Consider the following 21,504-nt stretch of genomic DNA (forward strand, 5'->3'; position numbering starts at 1 on the left):
GTCTAATTTGTAGGTTTGCTGAATATTAAATAAGATTATATGTACACAGCACTAGCACATAATGAAAGCTCTAGAGTGCAATATCTTGGTTAGAATCCTGAACCAAACCTTAATTAGCTGTTTTGTTTGTATAAGTTACCTAACCTCCGTATCCCCCACCCACCTCCCTCATCACCAGTGGTTCTCAAACTTGAATGTACGTTAGAATAGCCTGGTTGTTAAAGTACAGATTCTTGTGCCTCATTCCCAGAGGTTATGATTCAGTAGGTCTGTGTAGGTCCCAAGAATTTGCATTTCCAACATTCTCCCAAGTGATGTTGATGCTGTTGGTTTGGGGATCATGCTTTCAGAAACACTGCTTTATGCATGCTGTTAATAAGCCGACATTTTTCATAGGAGTGTTAATGAGCCTTAAAAGATGCAATAGCTGTAAAACATTGATCTCCAACTGCCTAAGAATGTAAAGTTCAAGGAAGGGTAGCTAGTTGATATCATTATCCTTATTACTCTAAAATATTTCTTTCCCAATTTTCTTTCAAAAATGTAGTCAAGAATTTGTCTATAGAATTTCTCTCAGTATCATGATTTCTTCTTCTTTGAAATGAAGATTTTTTTCCATTCATAAGAATGACACTTTTTCATAAAAGAGGAGTAATACTTCTTCATAAAAGATGGGTGATTTGAATATTAAGACCCCAGCATCATCCAAAAATGTATGTATATAAGTATAGCAGTTGACTATTGCTGCAATAATGCTGTGTAACTGAGAGGCTTAAAGTAATACAGATATATATATATATATATATTTTAAAGATTTTATTTTTTTTCCTTTTTCTCCCCAAAGCCCCCCAGTACATAGTTGTATTTTCTTCATTGTGGGTCGTTCTTGTTGTGGCATGTGGGATGCTGCCTCAGCATGGTTTGATGAGCAGTGCCACGTCCGTGCCCAGGATTCGAACCAATGAAACACTGGGCCACCTGCAGTGGAGCTCGAGAACTTAACCACTGGGCCACGGCGCCAGCCCCCAGATATATTTTTATTGCTCTTTTTTCTGAGAGTCATCAGAATCAGCTCTGTCTTAGGGTGAAGCGTGACCCAACTGGGTTGGCTTCAGGCTTTAGGTCAGGGTCTGGTCCATCCCACTGATCCATTCTGAAGCCCAGACTGAAGCAACAACAGCTACAGGGAACGTACTTCTTTTGTGGTACTTACAGGGACACGAGAGGAAAGCCAAAGCACCTAAGCACATATAAGTACCTTGTTCGTGTCACATCCACTAATATTCCGTTGGCCAAAGCAAGTCCTTTGTCCATACTCAACATTAACAGTGTCAGGGGTACTTTCAATCACTCTAATGGGACATGCAACAAAGCCACCTGGCAAAAAAGATTTGCATACAGGTAGAAAGCAAGGAATTAAGAACAATGATACCAAAAGGAAGACTATTTAGAATATTCCAGACAAGAATACTCTGGAGAGATGCATGTTTTCACATATTGATATCACTTCCTTTCAGAAATAAAATCTTCAGATTTTTTTCTGGGGAATGACTGTGGGAAAGTGTGGAAAGTACAGTGCACGTTGGTAACACAAAGGGAGGCTGCCTTCAATTGAAAAGTAATAACATTTTACCTGTTTCTAGCTACTCTTTATAAGACTGGAGGTCTCCTTCAACTGATTATGATGATGACGATCTAAAATAAGAATTCACATAAATAAAAGAGGAAAACTATTGTTAGTAATAAGAATTTCGGCTCTTTAAAAGACACTGTTAAGAGACTCAAAAGACAAGCCTCAAACCAGGAGAAAATATTTACAAATCACACATCTAACAGAGGACTAGAATCTGGCATACAGAAAGAACTCTTAGAACTCAACAATTGGAAAACAAACAACAGAATGTAAAAAATAGTCAAAACTTTAAATAGGCACTTTACTAAAAAATTATAGATGACAAAGACACTTTTAGTCATTAGAGTCATGAAAATTAAATCCATAATGAAATATCACAGCACACCTATTACAGTGTCTAAAAGGGAAACATCCAGTCATGGTTGGTGAGGATTTGGAGCAATTGTTACCCTTGTACACTGCTACTGGGAATGAAAATGGGACAACCACTTTAGAAAACAATTGGGCAGTTTCTTAAAATGTTATTCCTATGCCTTTTATATTTCCCAACCATTCCTCTTCTAAGACATATGAAAGTAAATTTTCGTACAAAAATTTGCACATATATGTTCATGGTCATTTTGTATGTAATAGCTAAAAACTGGGAACAATCCAAGTATTTATCACAGTAAACTGATGAAAAAATTGTGGTGCGTTCATACAATGGAATGCTACTCAGCAATAAAAATGAATTAATTTGTGATACATGTAACAAAATGAATAAATCTCAAAATAATTATTATGAGTGAAAGATGTCAAACCCAAAAAAAGTTAATACTATATGGTTATATTTATGTAAAATTCCATAAAATACAAGTTAATATATAGTGACAGAAGGCAGATCAGAGGTTGCCAGGGGCTAGAAGAGGTCTGGGAAATATGTGAGTAAGGGATTAGCAAGGGTCAAGAGGAAACTTTTGGGTGTGTTGTGTGTCTTCATTCTCATGATTGTCTTGGTAATTTCACAGGTATGTACATATGTCAGAACTTATCAAATTATAGAATTAAATATATACTGTTTATTGTATGCCAATTATACATGAATAAGGCTGTTAATTTTTTTTTAATAAAATAAAAGGAAAATAAAATCAGTGGGCATGATTCTTGCTAATTCTGACTTACTGGTTTTAAAATTCATTCAGTGGTATTACAGTATGAACACCATTTAACCGATAATAAGTTTTATTCTTTGTGGTCTATACTTGTCTCATGAGAATATATTGTCGGATTTTTTTCTCTTCAAACATAAAGGGCAAACTGAGCTAACTACTGCCAGTCCTCTTTTTGCTGAGGAAGCCTGGCCCTGAGCTAGCATCCATGCCCATCTTCCTCTACTTTATATGTGGGCCGCTGAGAAGCAGAGCGTGTGAAAACCGCTGCACCACCGGGCCGGCCCCAAAGTATTACCTTTTCTTTCTACATATACCTGCTGAACTTGTGGTTAATACTTTTTGATGAGTCAAATAAGAAAAGAGGTTTTTTCCAATGAACATACAAATTTATAATATGTTTTTGTATTACCATTATTATATTGTAAGAATTATTAAAACTCTTTGAACTAGTCAGTAGTTAATGATAATCAATAGAAAGCAGAAAGAATGACATTCTGTCTTTAATCAGTTTACCGTAAAAATAGTTTTCATAGCACAAATAGGAAAGTCTTGCTTGTTTACTTCCATTACATTCCAAAAGAGTACTAGCAGATAAATAAATCTTGAGGGGAAATAAAAATGTCATGCCAAGAGCATGTAGATGTAGAGAAAAGTAATAATTATATTCAAAAATGTATCTTGTTGAGGCAGATTATTATATTAAACATGATATACCCCAGTAATCCAGAAAACAAACAACTAAAAATATAGAATTATTGGTTTGTCCCATAGCATTTTGTATCTTACTTTAAATTTTCTTCAGAAATGTACATATATAATCAAACTCCAAGCTGTGTCCAAGAGTCAATAACAATCCGTTTTATTAGCTTCACCTTCTACTCCTAAATTTTATACAGCTATAATTATTTGTTGATTAATTTGAATCAATGACATACTTTAAGTAATGTCTCAACACTTGTTTGTTCTTAAGAGAGCCAGAATTATACAGCTAGGAAGAGCCTTAGAGTTATAATTCTGATGGCAAGTGCATTTTATTTTATTCTAGTTCTTTGAACACTGTTAATCCATGTATGATATATTTGACAAATGTCAATTAACAAGAATGTTCAATTAACCAAAAGACCCAATTTTCTGATTATTTTTGGATAAATGGGTACTTACTAAAATTTCTATAATAATTTCTGTAATAATTGTCATAAATGTAACTTTTATTATTTATATACCCATGCCTAATGAAAGTTAAAGATCTCTGACCTGGAATTCTCTGTATAAGGTAGCTTCCTTTGATATGTGTATCTTGAGAGTCAAAATGCAGAATTCTAGTAAACACAGGATTTACAATGTAGATTTTTATACCATATTTATTCATTAATTAGTAATACTTTATGATTGTAAATGTATGTTACATTAAGCTTCATACTTACAAATTGTGCAGATTATAAAGCTATTTGTCTTTCAGGATGGTGGGAGAAAGGATTTCCTTCATCCTCTTTTATTTATGGTTTCTGTCAGTTTAGTCCAGCAGCTGCCCTTCATTTGCACAGAAATCATTAGTTTCAGCCTCTAGCTTCTTTTGTCACTCCCAGAACCAGCCTAATCATGCCAGTTTTTCAAGACCAGCTTGGCCAAAGCTCCTACTCAGTGTTCTAAACACCAGCTCGATAATAGGGTCTCTTCTAGGTTCTGATAATGCCCCCTTATTCCCTTGGACCTCACAGCCCTATGGGGCAGGTGTTTCCCCCAGTTATTATCTCTGTAGTGATCCAATTTGTGTTTTTGTGCTGTAAGCTCTCCTACCGTCATGTAACTAATTCTCTCTATTAATTTCTCTCCGTTAAAGTACCTTGTGTGATTTTCTTTGATCTGACTAGACACACTGTATAGAACTGATGGGTACATTTTTATACAACTGAAAAAAAAAACTCTTCAAAATTCAATTTGTTTTATATTCTATATTGGAATTAGCATAAACATCATTGTATGATGCATGAAACTCTAGAATTTTTAGGCCATCCATTCTCCCTTTTCTGCCTTTATCTCCCACTCCTTCACTTTTGACTTGTCAGCTGTATTTGCCGTATTTGATAACTCCTTTCTCCATGTAACCCTTTCTTCCATTGGCTCCCAAGATACCACAGATTTGGCTTTATTCTTACCTCTCTGGCTGGCTCTTTCTGTCTCCTCTTTTCTGGTATCTTCTCATCTACTTAATTTCTAAGTGTTTTTTGTTTTCTCTCTTTTGTTAATCTCCTCTCTTTTTTTTCCTCTTAATTTACAATCCTTGGAGTTGCTTGGCTTGTGGCTGCATCACTCCAATCTCTGTCTCCACTGTCACATGGCTTTCTTCCCTCTGTGCCTTCTCTGTGACTTGAAATCTCTCTCTCCTTATTATAAGGCCACAGTCATATTGAATTAGGGTACCCTAATCCAGTATAACATCATCTTAATTACCTTTGCAAAGACCCTATTTCCAAATAAAGTCTCATTCACAGTTACTGGGGGTTAGGATTTCAACATAATTTTGGAAGGGACCCAATTAAACCCCCTACCCTCTTTTTAATTTTTGCATGATCTGCGGCTGTGACTGTTTTCCTAAGTACATTTTTAGCTGCATCTTACAAGTTTTGATAGGTTGTATTTCCATAATCATTTAGCTGAAAATATTATCTCATTTCACTTGTAGTTTCTTCTTTAGCTTATTGGTTTCTTAGAATGTATTGCTTAATTTGAAAACACTTTGGGATTTTCTGGTTATCTTTCTGTGATTGATTTTCTGCTTCATTCCTCTGTGATCACAGATCATACTCTATTATTTCATCATTTGAAATTGGTTGAGATTGCTTTATGGTCCAACATATGATCTGTCTGCTAAATGTTTTATGCACTTGGAAAGAATATGATTCCTGCGGTGGTTGGGTGGATGTTCTACATATGTGTCAATTAGGTCCAACTTGTTGAGTATGTACTGGCTCAGATCTTCTAAATCTCTGCTGATTTTCTTTGTACACTTGTTCTATCTTACTAACAAAGGTGTCTTAAAATTTTCAACTATCTTTATGGAATTATCTATTTCTCCTTTTACTTCTTTCGTTTTTTGGTATATTTGGGGATATGTTTTTAGGGCACATGGATATAGAAGAGATTTTGACAATTTTTACCGCGTTCCGTTGCTGCTGTTGAGGTCTGGATTTTCAGAGGTCCTTACTCCAATCATTCCAAAAGTCCATCTCACAGATCTTTTTGCGATTACTTAAAATAATGATATGAATTCTCAGGATACTGAGAGACGTTAGATACCAAAAATTTATGCTGTCCCTTCATTCTTTATTTTATCCAATACTAAGCAGTATATAGAAATTTCCCAGACTGCTTCATGAGCTCTAGTAAAATTGATACTTTTTAATTGCTTCAAGTTCATGTGGCTCACTTCGTGGTGGGGGTTGGGAACTGAAGAGTTTCTCTGTGGTTTAAGTAGAGCTGAATGGAGATGCTTTGTTACTTGATTCACTAGAAGAATTCTGTTTATGATACGTTTCTTTGGAAGCGGCTGTGGGCTCTTGATTACATCCAGTTACATCTCTCTTACATTTATTGGGACACCAAAGACAAGCCACTCAGTGTTTTCTTGGTAACATGGAAAATCAGCAGAACAAATTTATAAACAAATAGTTGTTTAATAATAAAATAGTGGAATTACATGCTATATCCTGGTGTTGCAACTAGACATTTCTGGAAGGGCCACAAAGATATTGGTATGATTTTCTAGGAATAATAGACGTTAGTCACAGTCTGCTAATTCCAACTGCTTCTAATCAAAAGTAAGCAGTATTTCCAAAATATGCCATTTGTGAATGCGAAGGCACTTTTGGTCTAATATAAGAATCTTTCTGATGATCGTTCATGGGTCTAATTAGATGGATTCCCATAGAAATCTAAAGTGGAATCCAATGCAGGCCCACTGATAGATAAACAAACATGCAGGCAACTATCACTTTGTCTAGATTTGGTTTACACTAAAGTAATATGGCCCTCAAGATTTACACAATCCACATCACCAAGTTAAGAGACTAAATAGGGCTTTAGAACTGAAAATGCAGTTGGTAGTACATGAAAATGTAGTTGGTACTACAATGTGTTCATTTCCTTGGAAAAGCTTCTAGTCACATTTTCCTTAGGCCCGCTAAGGGTTCCTTCACTTATCCTGAGCTGACAAGACCAGGATTTCCTCATCTCACCTAGATCGCTGTGCGATCCGACTTACGGGTCTCCCTGCTCCCTGCTGTATCTAGGACATCAGTCTATGAGATGGATGAACATGAATGACTGGAACATTTTTGGGAACAAATTCACCAACAGTCTCCTCACCATTACTAAGAGTTTGTGATTGTATAATAGGTACAATTCTTTCTTTGTATGCTGAGCTGAAACTACATTGCCTATCTTGGAGTCGTTTTTCCACAAATCCCCTTTTAAAAAATGTACATATAATGATATGTTATTCCTTTTATTAAAATCCCCTCTACAGTCTTTCATCATATTCAGATTATAATCCAAACTACTTTCCATGATCTATAAAACCTGTCATTATCCAACCTCTGACAACATATGCTACCACTTTCTGCCTCATTTACTCTGCCACGTGAACCAAATTGTCTTTCTTGTGGTTCATGCACATACTGAGCTAACATTGCCTTTGCCTCCACTGCTTCCTCTGACTGGAACGTTCCTCTCCAGTAACTTTACAGAGCGTATCATCCGACCTCATTTAGGTCTCTGCTCAAATGTCACTTTTTTTGGAGGAATTTCCCAGCCACCCTATCTAAATTAGCAGGTGGTGATCTAGGTAAGGAGAAAATAGATAAAACCGGGTGCTGAGATGAAGATCTCCTCAGTCTGTGAGGAGATACTGGTGGTTGGGAAGTGAGGTGACATTTAAGCTGGGAACAGAATGACAAGGAGCAGTCAGTTTTGTGAAGATGCTTTATAGATGCTGTTCTACGAAAGGATAGACTGTAAAACAGGCTATTGCCTTTGACTTTGGTATCAGTGAGCTTTCCTCATAACATTAATTTTATCTAAAATATTCCTCTTTTGGGGTTGTCCATGTGTTACCCATCCTTCAAAATCCAACTTAAATGTAATTTCTTACCTGAAGGCTTCCATAGCCCCTTTTCTGGAAGGTCTATGCTTCCCTGTGCTCCCTTCACTCCCAAGTTCTACATTTTGTTTTGTGTACAGTGTTTAAACGGGGTATATGCTAATGAAGTTATGTGGAAGGTAGCATGGCTCTCATGTTTACTGATCAAAATGTAATGTATTTTTGTGTTCAATCTGAAACAGAACGATTTTCTTGGACCAAAAAAATTGTGGAACATCATCTTCATATATAATTAAAGATAAAATAGTTATTAAGTAAGTTCAGAAAGATTCAGCAGTGTTCTGATCTTTCCGAAGACAGTAACTTTCATACTTGTGTGCCTTCATATGTGTGTGTGAATGTCTATGTGCATGCGTGTGTATAGGGAAAATCCATACAGTCTGAAAATATAGACTATTATACATGTCATCAGAGATTATAGCCTAAACTATAAAAAAATTAAAGTATTATCTATATTTCCAGATTCTATGGGCACCTGATACATAATTTACTTTGAAAAATGCATGTGTGTTTGTGTGTGTGTGTGTGTGCGGGCATACTGTCTAGCTTTGCCGGTATCCTGAACTTAGTTTGACTGTTGGATAATCTAACGTGGCAGATGTTGATAGATATACAAAGAAAACAGGGTGCAGGGCAAAGCAGTCAGAAGGAAATTACTATGGGATAATAAGTAAAACAGCCACAGTAGTTTTAGTGTTTGATGATAGTAACTTTCCAGCGGAAAAATGGTTAAGATTGAAATTTCAGCATTTCCGATACATACAAAGGCTAAAAAGCTTTTTGGAAAAGATAAAAGGGATCTGAGAAGAGGATGTAGTCACGTTCAGTTCATATCTTGTGAATGAACAACAGTATGAAACCAAAATTTGTACAGCACTTGAAATGTAGGATGATAGAGAAATTGAGAGCGGAACAGTATGGAGACATTTTCCCTTAGGACTGATTTCAGTCTTACAATTTTCTTAAAAAGGAAGAACTTCAATTCTATGTCAAGAAATCCTTGCATATACCATTTTATATCATTATATGTGTTCATTCTTAAATTTATATACAGTGGTATATAGCATTTTACCTAGTGTTTAGGTTCAACTATTTTTTAAAAACTGTTTTGGAGAGAAAGAGTTCTTACTACTGATATAAACCATTCCTTTGACTATCCACAAACTTTCTAATAATTCTAACTCCAGATCAGGATTTATTTAGAAATATTTTTTATTCACATGGGCTTTTTATGTGAAGATTCTGAGATACTTTCTTGGTCTCTAAATTTAGGCTGCCTGAATTCCAATTCACTTTCTAGGTGTGTGACACTGTACAAATAACTTATGCTCCCTAATTTTCACTTTCCTAATAATTAAAGGACAAGTATCCAAAGTATCTAAAACCTTATATGTGTTTGTGAGGTGTGAATAAGATAATTGATATAAAGTGTTGGCCACAGTGACTGGCTAATAGCAAATTTTCAAAAGTGTCATTATTCTTATGACGATTATATGGTCTCATGCTAGTCATTCATATGTAAAATGAGTTTATATTTTTAATCTAAGTAAGAGACTATATATTAATGTGTTAACTAAAGTATTAAATACCAATCTAAGTTCCTGAAGGAAACTTTTCTGAGCTTTGTTCTTCCCACAATGTCTTGTACTCAAATGTTTACTTTATTGGGCATAATTGAACAAAGCTCCATTTCCAATGATTATGAAAAAAATTTCATATTTAAATATGTGGGTGTTTTTCTCAGAAAGCCAAATTTTGCTTTCCAAAAAATACTCTTCATATACTTGTTTAGATTTTTGCTTGCTTTAAATCTAAGTTCAATTGATCCTTTCAGAAACTTACAAATTCTATAAAGATTAGTTTTATTTTGACACAGATGCTATTCAATTTTTCACGCAAGGCAGAATTTTCTTCCATATTTTGAATGACATACAGCTGATTTTCGTGTTAATGTGGAGAATATAACAGAAAAACCTTGTGCTAATAGGCGGTGATCAGTAGGCTTATAGAGATTGTGTTTCAGTGTTTATCAAGACTTGTAATTACATTAAATATAATTCTGGCTTTTCTAAGCTTTTATAATATTGCTATTAAAAATTAAAACCATTTACAAACTTTTTTGGAAATGAAAGTAAAAATTTATTTGTAAACAAAATTCAAGGCACTTAAACTTACCAATAAAATAATCCAGATGAACTCTATGTTATGGGCTAAGTGTGAATGCCTCCTACTGAGATGTTTGTTGTTGATCTAATTATTATCTCTTTGTAGGTTTCCAGCTCTTTTTGATGTCTTTTCTATGTTTTTTGTATGTTGTGTCTTCAGGTGTGAATTACTTTTTCTTTTCTCTGGGTTAGTATTACAGGGCATTTTGAAACTGTGAATATGTGTCTTTGGTTAATTCTCAACCATAATGTCCTTCCTATTCTTTCTCCTTCTCAAACACCAAGTAGAATTTTATATTGGCCTCTCATATTTCTTTTTTTCTTCTTTTTTTTTTTGGTGAGGAAGAGTAGCCCTGAGATAACTTCTGTTGCCAAATCTTCCTCTTGTTGCTTGAGGAAGATCCTCGTTGAGCTTAAATTGGTGCCAATCCTCCTCTATTTTACGCGAAATGCTGCCACAGCATGGCTTGATGAGCAGTGCTAGGTACGCACCCAGGATCTGAAACCTGCAAACTCCAGTCTGCTGAAGTAGAGTGCACAAACTTAACCACTGTGCTACCAGGCTGGCCCCATCTCCTCTTATATTTCTTAATCTTATATATATAAATATATAAAAGTATGTATTTTTTATCTTTTTGTCTCTTTGTGCTGTTTTGGAAACTCTCTTCAGAAATATATTTCAGTTCACTAATTTCCTCTTCAACCAAGGATATTAAGCTATTTATGTTTTTATTAAAAATTTCAACAACTATATTGTTCATTTCTAGGTGTTCTTTTGGTTTATTATAAAATTTCATTGCCTCTTTCTTATTATCTTTAGTTCCTTGTTTATACTTCCGCAGTTTTTAATTTCTTTGAACATAACTAGCCAAACTTTTGAAAATGTTATTTTTCTGTAGATTTTACCCTCTGAAATCTTCTCTTCATATATTTTCAGCTGCTTATTATTTCTGCTGGTTGTAATTCTCTGTGTCTTGTGTCGTTTTTGTGTCCTTTGTGTTTTATGGCTTCTGATCGTGCACTGATCAATCATGTTCTTGAGCACTTTTTCTGAGGGAATTTTTTTAAAGCTGGAGCTAAATTTGTTTCTGCTGGGTACTTCATTTGTTTCTGCTGATTAGTTCGGGGTACTACCAATCTGGAATCACTTAGCTTAATTTACCACTTGAAGTACTTCAACTGCCTTGTTGTGATTCAGAGCTTCAGCCCATGCCAGAGTTAGCTTTGATTATGGGTTCCCAGGGGAATCCTCTCCCTTGATTCAGGACCACAGTTGAAAGAGGCACTTTGAAATACCATTGTTTGAGGATTTTTCTAAAAAAATATTTTTAACTATTCAACTCTACAATGAGATGGAGACCTTTGTCTTCCAACTTAATTCGAGTTTCTTATTATATTCACTGCATTGTGTAGGATCTGAGTTTTGTATTTGTCACCCTCTAGAATGCACAATGCAGAAGTTCAGTGTTTCAGGAATTTGGCAGAAACTGGCCCAGTGAAAGGTAACTTTGTGCTCCCTTATCTTATGAGATACCCACTTGGTATTTAGTTTGTAATTACAAATTATCTTTATTGTCAATTGGGAAAATATTTGAAAAAGAGTTTTTAAAGTGCTCCATCCTTTATGATAGTCTGAAAAAATTCTGAGAAACATGTAGTCAGTGTGTAAACTCACTCTACGTGATAAATGGTGAGTGCTCATTTTAAACCACCTGAAGTATAATCATTTAAATTAGTTTATTATGAATTTTGATTACCAAGGAAATAAAATGTGGAAGCTTTTCTACAAAATTTCTGTTTAATGCATAAATAATATCCAATGTTAAAGTTTTAATCTAAAATGATATGTTTAATTTTAAAAATAAAATATTGAAAAATATTTAATAGTTAAAGTTATAGTAGTAAATTTATAGAAATACTAGTTGGATCATATTTAAATAGTTTATTTGTAAAATTAAGAAAATAATAACAATTTATCCTTGTTTCTTCACATGGTCTTCCCTCTGTGTATGTCTGCATCCTAATCTCCTCTTCTTATAAGGACAGCAGCGGTATTAGATTAGGCCCACTCTAGTGACCTCATTTTAATTTAATTATCTCTTTATAGACCCTATTTCCAAATACAGTCACATTCTGAGGAACTAGGGGTTAGAACTTCAAAATGTGAATTTTGGGAGACATAATTCAGCCTATCACTAGACAGATAGACGGATAGTCTATAGTCTATAGTTTATCCATCTGTATCCATAGAATGCAATAAATAATATCTTAAAGTATTAAGATAAATGATTAAAACTTGGTACATGCAATCCCTTCTGAGAAGAAATGACTGATAATGTTTAAATGTTCTTCTAAGGAAGGCTTCACAGAGGAGGCAGATTTGCACTGGACATAAGAGATGAGAGTGGCTGTGATGGGGAGGGAGAGACGTCTGTGCTAGGAGAATCGCTCAAATGAGACACAGAAATGAGAAAACAGGAGTTGTATTCAGATGACAATGACAACGAATATTGTAATTTAGCCTATATAAAGGATTGGTTTGTGAAATGATTAGAGGGAAGGGCGATTTATTACCAATTAATGGAGAGCTTGGATTCAGAATAAGGAGTGTTTATGCTGTTCTGAAGGAAAATAATAGCCTTTGTAGTTATTTGTTTGTATGTTTGTTTTCAGCAGGTCTTACAGCATTCCCTTCTGCTCAAAGGGAGAACTGCCCAGTCTCCTTTCTAAGGCGAATCATGCCACCCGCACATTGTCAATCATATTGCTGCCCGTCACCTCTGAATAATTCTTTTTCTTTTTATCAGTTAACGCAGCATTTGTTATCTAACACAATTCCCAAAGGTAAGACTCCGGAAACGGCTTAGCAGGGTGGATTTGGCTTAGGATCTCTCAGGGCGCTGCAGTCGAGTTGTGAGCCGCAGCTGCAGTCATTGAAGCCTTGAATGGCACTGAGGATCGGCTTCTGAGATGGATCACTCACGTGGCTGTTGGCTCAGTTCCTCACCGAGTGGACCTTTCCTCATAACATGGCAGGCGGTCTCGCCCAGAATGAGTGATCCAAGAGAGAGTAAGCTGCAATTGCAATGTCTTTTATAGACTGGTCTTGGAATTGACATATCACTTACATCACATTCGATTTATTAGAAGCAATTTACTAAGTCCAGCTCACACTTAAGGGAAGGGAAGAGTCTTTTTTTTGTTTTTTTAAATGATGATAAAAAATGTATTTAATTCCTATTGAAAGTACAAACACTTATTCATTGATAGTTCATAGCTTTTTTTTAGCATTTATTTATTTATTTTATTGCAGTAACATTGGATTATAACATTATATGGCTTTAAGCCATATATCATAATATATTTCGAATTCTGTGTAGATTACATCATGTTCACCACCCAAAGACTAATTATAATCCATCACCACACATGTGAGCCTAATCACCCCTTTTGCCCTACCCCCACCCTCCTTCCCCTCTGGTAACTACCAATCCAATCTCTGTCGCCATGTGTGTGTTTGTCGTTGTGAATAATTCTGACGTTAGTTATATCTTCTGTCTCTGTATACTTCATTTTATCTCTTGTCGTTACTTCTTTTCTTTCTTGCTAAAATGCATCACTCAATCTCTTCAGGATAAAGTCATTTCTTTCGCTTTGCCCTCAATCTCTACAATTTTCCTTACTATGAACTTTCTCATGAATAAACCAAACATTTACTTTCCACTTTCTCTCCTTTCTTTCACTCCTCCTCCCCCTGCACCTGACTTCCTCTCCCACCACTCTATGAAAATCGGCCTCACCAAGGTGTCCAACTGTCAAATTCCATGACATCTTTTCAAACATCGTGTAGCTCAACCTACATTCATCACTCACCACTGCTGATGGGTATAAAGAAAGAAGTGGATTTTGAAAATACACATAGCTAAATTATCTTGATCAAATTCTATAACCTCTAACATTGTGAATACAGTAGTGGTATCTAAATAGGGCTATTGTGAGAATAAAATTAGGGTATTTTCAGGGTTTATTATAGTGTGTGAGTCAGAACACATGCTAAATAATCAGTAGCTAATATTATCTTAATAGACTTGTCACTCCCTACTGTCCCTAATTTGGATCTTAAAAGACCCAAAATGTGCTTTAATTTAGTCTCAGCTTACACATATAAGAGCTTCTCCTTACCCTATGCGTTAATGATTATGAATAACGTGGGTATAGGGCAAGATTTCCTCATAAAGTGATCCAGTGATATGAAATGCTGGGACAGGAAATTCCACCACATTAGCCACATTCCAAATTAGCTGGAAATTTGGTTGCAAGTTCTTGAGGCAAAATTGTGTTATTGTTCTTTATTATTATTATTAGTTTGTTTTCTTTTTTATCCCTTAGAGGAACTGCCATAATAAGTTGTGTGAGGGCTACCTGTGCTGGGTTCTGTGGGTGAGTTACAAGCCAGTCTCTTGAAATAGTGGTTCTCAAGGAGTCTTTCTTCCAGGCCACTGGCTCTGCCAGTCTGCAGGCAAGAACTCCTAAACATGGGGCCCCGCATCTAAACCTCAGTCATAGAACCTTTCCATCTACCCCTTCTCTTTCTTTCTTGATAAGATCCTCTACCTATGCCTTCACTGAAGAGCTTCTCATTTAATTGTTTTCGTCCATACATTGGAGCCTGATTATACATTTGAAAGAGATGATAAGAAAGATTAAATTACCATAAGGTTTAGATGAAATTTCTTCCCCCAACCTCCTCTTAGCCTAATCTCATTTGACATTCATTTTAACTATTTCGGGTCCAGGGTTGCTAGTCTCCTCTTGGTCCCTGTGCTTACAATCTCACCTCCTTCCCAAGGGCAATTGTATGTACTGTTACTTAGATTTTAGTTATCTGACCTCTCTCATCATTCATATCTCAGCTCAATCTATACTTCCTTATCACTACACTCTCTCTCATAAAAGAAAGTTTTCTCATTTTATTTTCCATGTCCTTCTTTTCATGGAACTTACCATTGTCGCAATTTTATTCCTAATTCTGTGATTAGTATTCTCTAAGTTTCATAAAAACAGGGATTTTCTCTGTTTTACCTCTTTTTAGATGCAAAATCTTAGACATAGCCTGCCACAATAAAGTGATTCTGAATGAAAGAATGAGCCCCAGTCCTTAACAAGACAAGAATTCTTTATCCTACCGAAAAGAGAGTTTTTGTCTGTTGAAACACAATGGATGGTCTACCCTCCTAGAGAGCAGTTGAAATGATTTCATTCCTCCTTGTGTTATTTGGAAGGACCAAGTGCTCACTCTCATGGATGAATCAAATGTCTATTTCTAACATAGAAGCATTAGGTAAAATTTCACTCTCTCTCTCTCTCCCCCTCTCCCTCCTTTCCATAATTTGATATACAATTAAATAAAATAATCTGTCTTCCCATGGAAATTTATTTCTTTGGCATTTACTTTTGGTCCTCTTCCCACCTCACTAACTACTCAATACCAAACTTTTTAACACAATTATTAGGATTGCTCTTTTAAATGTTAATATAATCAGATCTTTCTCCTCAATCTTCACATGGTTTCGGTTATCTTTAATAATATCTATTCCTTTTTACATTAATGAATATTAACTTCTAAAAAAAGAAATATATGGTTAGAGAAAACACACATGCATGCACACACACATTGAATTCACTTATCAAGTAAAATATGTTGATAGAATTTTATTTTTTAGCGGAAAAGAAGGAATATCTATTTGTCTGGATGATATTTAGGAAGCTACTATTAATCAATAATTTTCCAGTGTCTTCTCTTAAGTAATTTTGGTCTCATTGGTATCACTAGAAGAATTTAAAATGGGCAAAGACAATCTGGCTTGACAGAATGGAAATTCCAGTATTGGCGTAGAGGGACTGGCTGTGTAGTAACATAAGTCCAGTTCAATGAATATATTTTGATAAACATTTAAAAAGGTTTAGTGCTTGCAATTTCTCAACATAATAATCCATCTCTCATGACAAGCCATACTGTCATAGGTAAATATTTTTGACAATAAAACCTGCAGATATGACCTTAACTCTGAAGTAATTGTATACTTAGGCATCTGGTAACCTTACGTAGTTTCTATAGGCTTTGGCAACTTGGGATCAATAACCTCCAACTATAAACTCCAGAAAATGTACTGAGATTTATCTATCCACTACTTACATGCTGGCAGTTAGATCACCGTCAGATTGATATGTGCTCTCCTCACGTCTAGCATCAATAGGTTATACAAAGATAAATATTTCATCAATGCCGTATTTCATTCCTAGAACATTTTAGAAAGAAAATGTTGTTGGAAAACATTCTTGCAAAATAGGAATACAGATGATAAGTAGATAAGTCTGTGAAAAATAGGAAAATGATAGGTCTCCTCTTAACCTCCTCTTCCATATTTCTCTATACTGCAGCTAAGATATCATTTTCAAAATTCAAATTTACCATGTCAACTCCTACTGTTGAAAAAAACAACAGACAAAACTGTCAATGTTTCCCTTTTCTCTTTGGATAAAACTTCCGTCTTTAACATGGTCAACACACCATTGTGTGGTCTAATCCCTACCTTTCTCTCCAGCTCTATCTCTCACTCCTCTCAACTTTGTAGTTGATATGAGTCCCAAAAGGCCTCTCCAAACACAGGTTCTTTGCATGTGCTCTCCTTCCTGTTTGTTTTATTTCTCACCCCATCCAACTAGTTAACCTGTATACATTTTTTATATTTCACTATTAGAGTGATTTCTCAGGGTAAGCTTAGGTGATACTTCTTTGTTTTATACTTTCAAAGTATCTTATTTATATCCTAGTTTGAATTTTGTTTGTGAATATGTTATTATTTTAGTGATCATTTAGTATGAATCTTTGGCACTAGAAATAATAATTACTGGAAAAAGAAAAGAGTCTGTATTTGCTCAAGGATGTATCCCCAGCACCAAGCAACTTGAACTGGTGGGTAAATGTTTGCTCAGTGAGTGAATGGGCTTGAGCATTAATTAATTTGAAAACATAGAGAAAGAAATATTGACCCAGGAAACTTTCCTGTAAGGCCTCTGTGTCTTATGCTGGAAGACCATAGATTGTTGTATTTTTTTAGCCCAAATAATCTTTGTACATGTTTTTGAATGAAAATATGATTCTGAATTCTGTGGCGGTAAAAATCTCATGTTTTTCTAGTGTGTGATATAGTAATATTAAGAAAAATAGTATCCATATGAGTCCTCCATTTAAAAATTCCTGAAAAAAGAGAGGTTTTGTATCTATGGTTCTTATACTTCTGCAATTTCAAGGTCAACTCTATCTGTTAAGTATATGACAAAATGCTAAGAAGCAACAGACTGGTTTTGTAGGTAATGGATAAAGTTGAAGTGACTCTGTCCTAAGAAATGCAATTATCTTATGTTAGAACATGTTCAGAAGCCCATGAGTGTAATAGAATTTCTTTTCCTGTCTCATCCTACTACAGAATATTCCTCAGCCAAATGAACTCAGCTTCTTATTTTTCGTGAGTCCCATTAGTACTGTTATAAAAGGTGCTACTTTTAGTCAAAATGTCAATACCTGGCAACTGTATTTGGTTAATTCTTTGACTTTACTTAGCTGCAGTGTCACCTCATAGCGACTAGTTCTTGAAGTGACATTAAAATCGATGTATTTCATAGAATTTAATAAGAATTGAAGATGTATCGAATGAGTTTGTTGAAACACACATAGCACCTATAAGGAATGGATATTTTGAAATAACTTAGTTTTTATAAAGAGGCATAATTTATCATTAAGTTGCCAACATGTTCTCTATTTTTCAAATCAAGGATGTTTGTCCTCTTCTTATATATGATATTATATAATGAAGATGAGAGGAATAATTGCTTAAAATTTATCATTTTGAAGACGTGTTTCAAAATATCTTTAAGTAAATCAAATGTGAGATCAAATTTCAACTTGTAACTACTTGCTGGATCAGATGTTACAGAGCAGCCAGGATAGTGTATAATAACAATTCAGAGTGATCTTAATACTAAATTCATAACTAGAAAACTTTTTGAAAATTGATTCATGCATGACTAATAGACAACACACCCCTAAAATGACTAAAAGCTTAATGAATTAAGGGAATTCAGTCAGGTCAGGAGCTCTTTGTGCCACAAGAGAAATATTTTATCAGAATATTAAACAATACATTTTTTTCATTTTCTTTAAAGACATTAAAAATTCTAGAGGAATCTCTCAAAGAAGTCTGGAAATTAACAATGGAGATAAGTGGTTAGGCTCTCCTGCCCATCACCAATTGGCATTTAAGTGAACATATGTTCACACAAAGTTTTAAAAAGCCATCTAAATCTGGGAGATATAGTATGACTCTCATCGTTCCAGAAAATATCAAGGGTAAAGGTCCTGTAATGATTGGCTTTTATTCTTTATTCAAGTAAGTCCTTCTAGAGATGTACTCTTAGCATTTACCCTTTTCAAGTAAACAACAGGTAGCAGCACTCAATAATGAGACAGAAAAGTGGATTAATTTACATTAGACAAAATACCCATATATCTATACTGAGAAAAACTTTCAACGAGGATATTAGATGTCCAAGAGGAAGAGTTATAATAGATCTAAAAACCTAAATACCGGGCCTGGCCTGGTGGTGCAGCAGTTAAGTGTGCACGTCTGCTTTGATGACCCGGGGTTCGCCGATTCGGATCCCAGGTGTGGACACGGCACCGCTTGGCAAGCCATGCTGTGGCAGGCGTCCCACATATAAAATAGAGGAAGATGGGCATGGATGTTAGCTCAGGGCCAGTCTTCCTCAGCAAAAAGAGGAGGATTGGCAGCAGATGTTAGCTCAGAGGTAATCTTCCTCAAAAAAGAAACACCTAAATACCAAATTTATTACAAGCAAGCAAATTGGACCTTAGTTTCTAGTCAAAGATGATATAAGGAAAATACAAATGTAGCATTTGGTGTCCTGTTTCACAAAATTTAGGATGCTGAAAGAAAAGGTCATTCTCGTTTAGAACTCATATTTTCCTAACTTCACTAAATTTGGAAAATAGAAATAGTTTACTAGCCATCTCTACACACACACACACACCATATTCACACGTAAATGCACTCTCAGTGAGGGATATCTAACCTCTTGTGCTTTCTAAACTTTTTTTCCTGAAAATTTTGAGGAGTAAGTTAGGACTTGTAGATAAGAGCTAATAATATTGCTTTCTGCTCACAGGCATAAGAAGATTTATTGAATAATCAAATATTAAATATTTTCAACAAATATCATAATAATGAAGTGACATTTAATGAGTGTTTCCTAAAAGTTGGGTGCTAGTTGAGCACTTGATGCATTTATTTTGTTATAGCTCCTTTAATCTTGACAGTGTGTATGATAGGCATCATTATCTCCATTATAGAGATGAAGGAATTCAGCCTCAGGTAGGTCATGTAACTTTCCTAAAGTCACAGGACTCCGAAATGGTAGAACAGTTATTCAAATTCAGGTCCAATTTCAAAGTGCCAGTGGTCTTTCTCCAACAAACCCCACAGAGAGAAGCAGTTATCTTATTAATTATAATTAAGTTTAAAACAAATATGTACATCTTTATTAAACCTGCCTTCTTGCTGATTTGCCTATTTATCCTTCAGTTTATCCAATAAGTATTTATGGAGCCTATTCTCCAGAAATTTTAGAGTATGCAAGGGGAAGAAGTAAGAATGACTAAAGAATTACAATACAAGAAAATAAATGCTGAAATGCTGCAATATAGGTGTTTTGGAAGTTTTTAAATGGAATATTTAACTCAGTGGTAAGAATTAAGTCATGCATCTTGTACTGTGACAAGAATGTGTAACAAAAGATAATACACCTGTTATACTTGAAATGAGGGCACCTAGAAATGATTCCGGGTATAAAGGCAAGATGTCCAATATTGAAAAGCCTTAGAACTCAATCTAAGGAATTTGGAAATTATCCTAAAATTTATAGGGGTCAGGAGGATATTGGCTTTGAAGAATTTTAGACAAGGTGTATTCAGAAATAGCTCTTTACTTTTCAAATCCATCCCCAATACTGTGTGAAGACAGTCTCGGAAAAGCAACATTAAGTGTGAGTTTTTACCATCATGCACATGAAAATTAACTCAAAGTAAGTATAAAAGAGAGAAGAGACTGGAAAAGAGCAATATTTGTGTGATAGTATCAAAAGAAACCTGCTTAGGAGGGAAATGAGAGTAATGTTAAAGATAGAGCCTTAACTTTCCATTTCAGCTCAACCCATATATTATACATACCACAGTATATCTAATTAATTAGGCCATTAATTTGATAAGGATGGCTGACTACAATTTATTTAGAACAAACTAATAATGGTTTTGCTTATTAAGGATGGTTTAAATGTATGCAGAGACAAAGGAGCCCTTGAAAGAGATATGAGTTCAGAGCGATCAGGGTTCCTGGTGGGAAAATAACTGTAAATTAAAAAAAAAAAAAAAGCTTAAAAAGAAACGTAATTTGTTGGATAGGTAGCAGGTAGTTCATAGAATTTATAGGTGTGCCAGAACTGGACTCAGAAAATGGGCGGGGCCAAGGGGGGCTGGTCTCCAGAGAGCCTCTGGCAAAGTGAGTACTGCCAGGCTGCCCTTCCCACATACTTGCCCTACAAAAATTCAAGTGCAAAATAAGCCAGATTTTGAAGACTCAGGACGGAAAAAAGAATGTAAAAATATCACATTAATATTTAAATATTGATTACATGTAGAAATGATATTTTGAATCTGTTGGTTTAAATAATATGTCTTTTAAAATTAATTTTACCTCTTTTTTTTGTTTTTAATGAGCCTACTAGAAATTTTAAAATTAGACATGCAGCTTGCATTTATGTCTTGTGTTATATTTCTGTTGGATAGCACCATTCTCGAAGGCTAGTTGGGGTCTTACATGTGAAGGTGTGTGCATGTGTGTGTTTGTGCATGTAGGAAGAAACAACAGGAATTAGGGCAAAACTGACAATAGCATTGAGCTATAGCATTGAATTACTGTATTTTCCCTCAAACCAAAATTCTGCTGTGGGAAGATGAAAAGAGGGATAAAATAGCATGGATGTTGGCAATAGCCCAGGCAATAGATCACCAAAAGTTATAGGAAAGAAGAATTGCAGAGAACACTCTTCCATTTGGAAGTGGTAAGAAGGACCACTAACAATATATGGCTCAGAAAAACTTTGGTGTTTGCCCTTTGAGTAATTCCTATATTTTCTTGACATATTTCTTCATCAAATTAGACTGAAAAACCAAACAAAATGCCTACAAAAACAATGCTAATGTGAGAAAAAGATAAAGCCAGGAGTCATTTAAATTCACACAGTATGGTAAGAAGAACATGG

General features: G+C 35.0%; 1 long non-coding RNA gene across 1 annotated transcript in view; it reads left to right on the top strand.

Moving 5' to 3' along the window:
• LOC139081813 (uncharacterized) overlaps positions 1 to 21,504 on the top strand; it is a 189,011-nt gene that overhangs the window by 141,245 nt on the left and 26,262 nt on the right. The gene's annotated exons all lie outside the window — the stretch shown is intronic.

This window comes from Equus przewalskii, chromosome 2, assembly GCF_037783145.1.
Source record: "Equus przewalskii isolate Varuska chromosome 2, EquPr2, whole genome shotgun sequence".
NCBI lineage: Eukaryota > Metazoa > Chordata > Mammalia > Perissodactyla > Equidae > Equus > Equus przewalskii.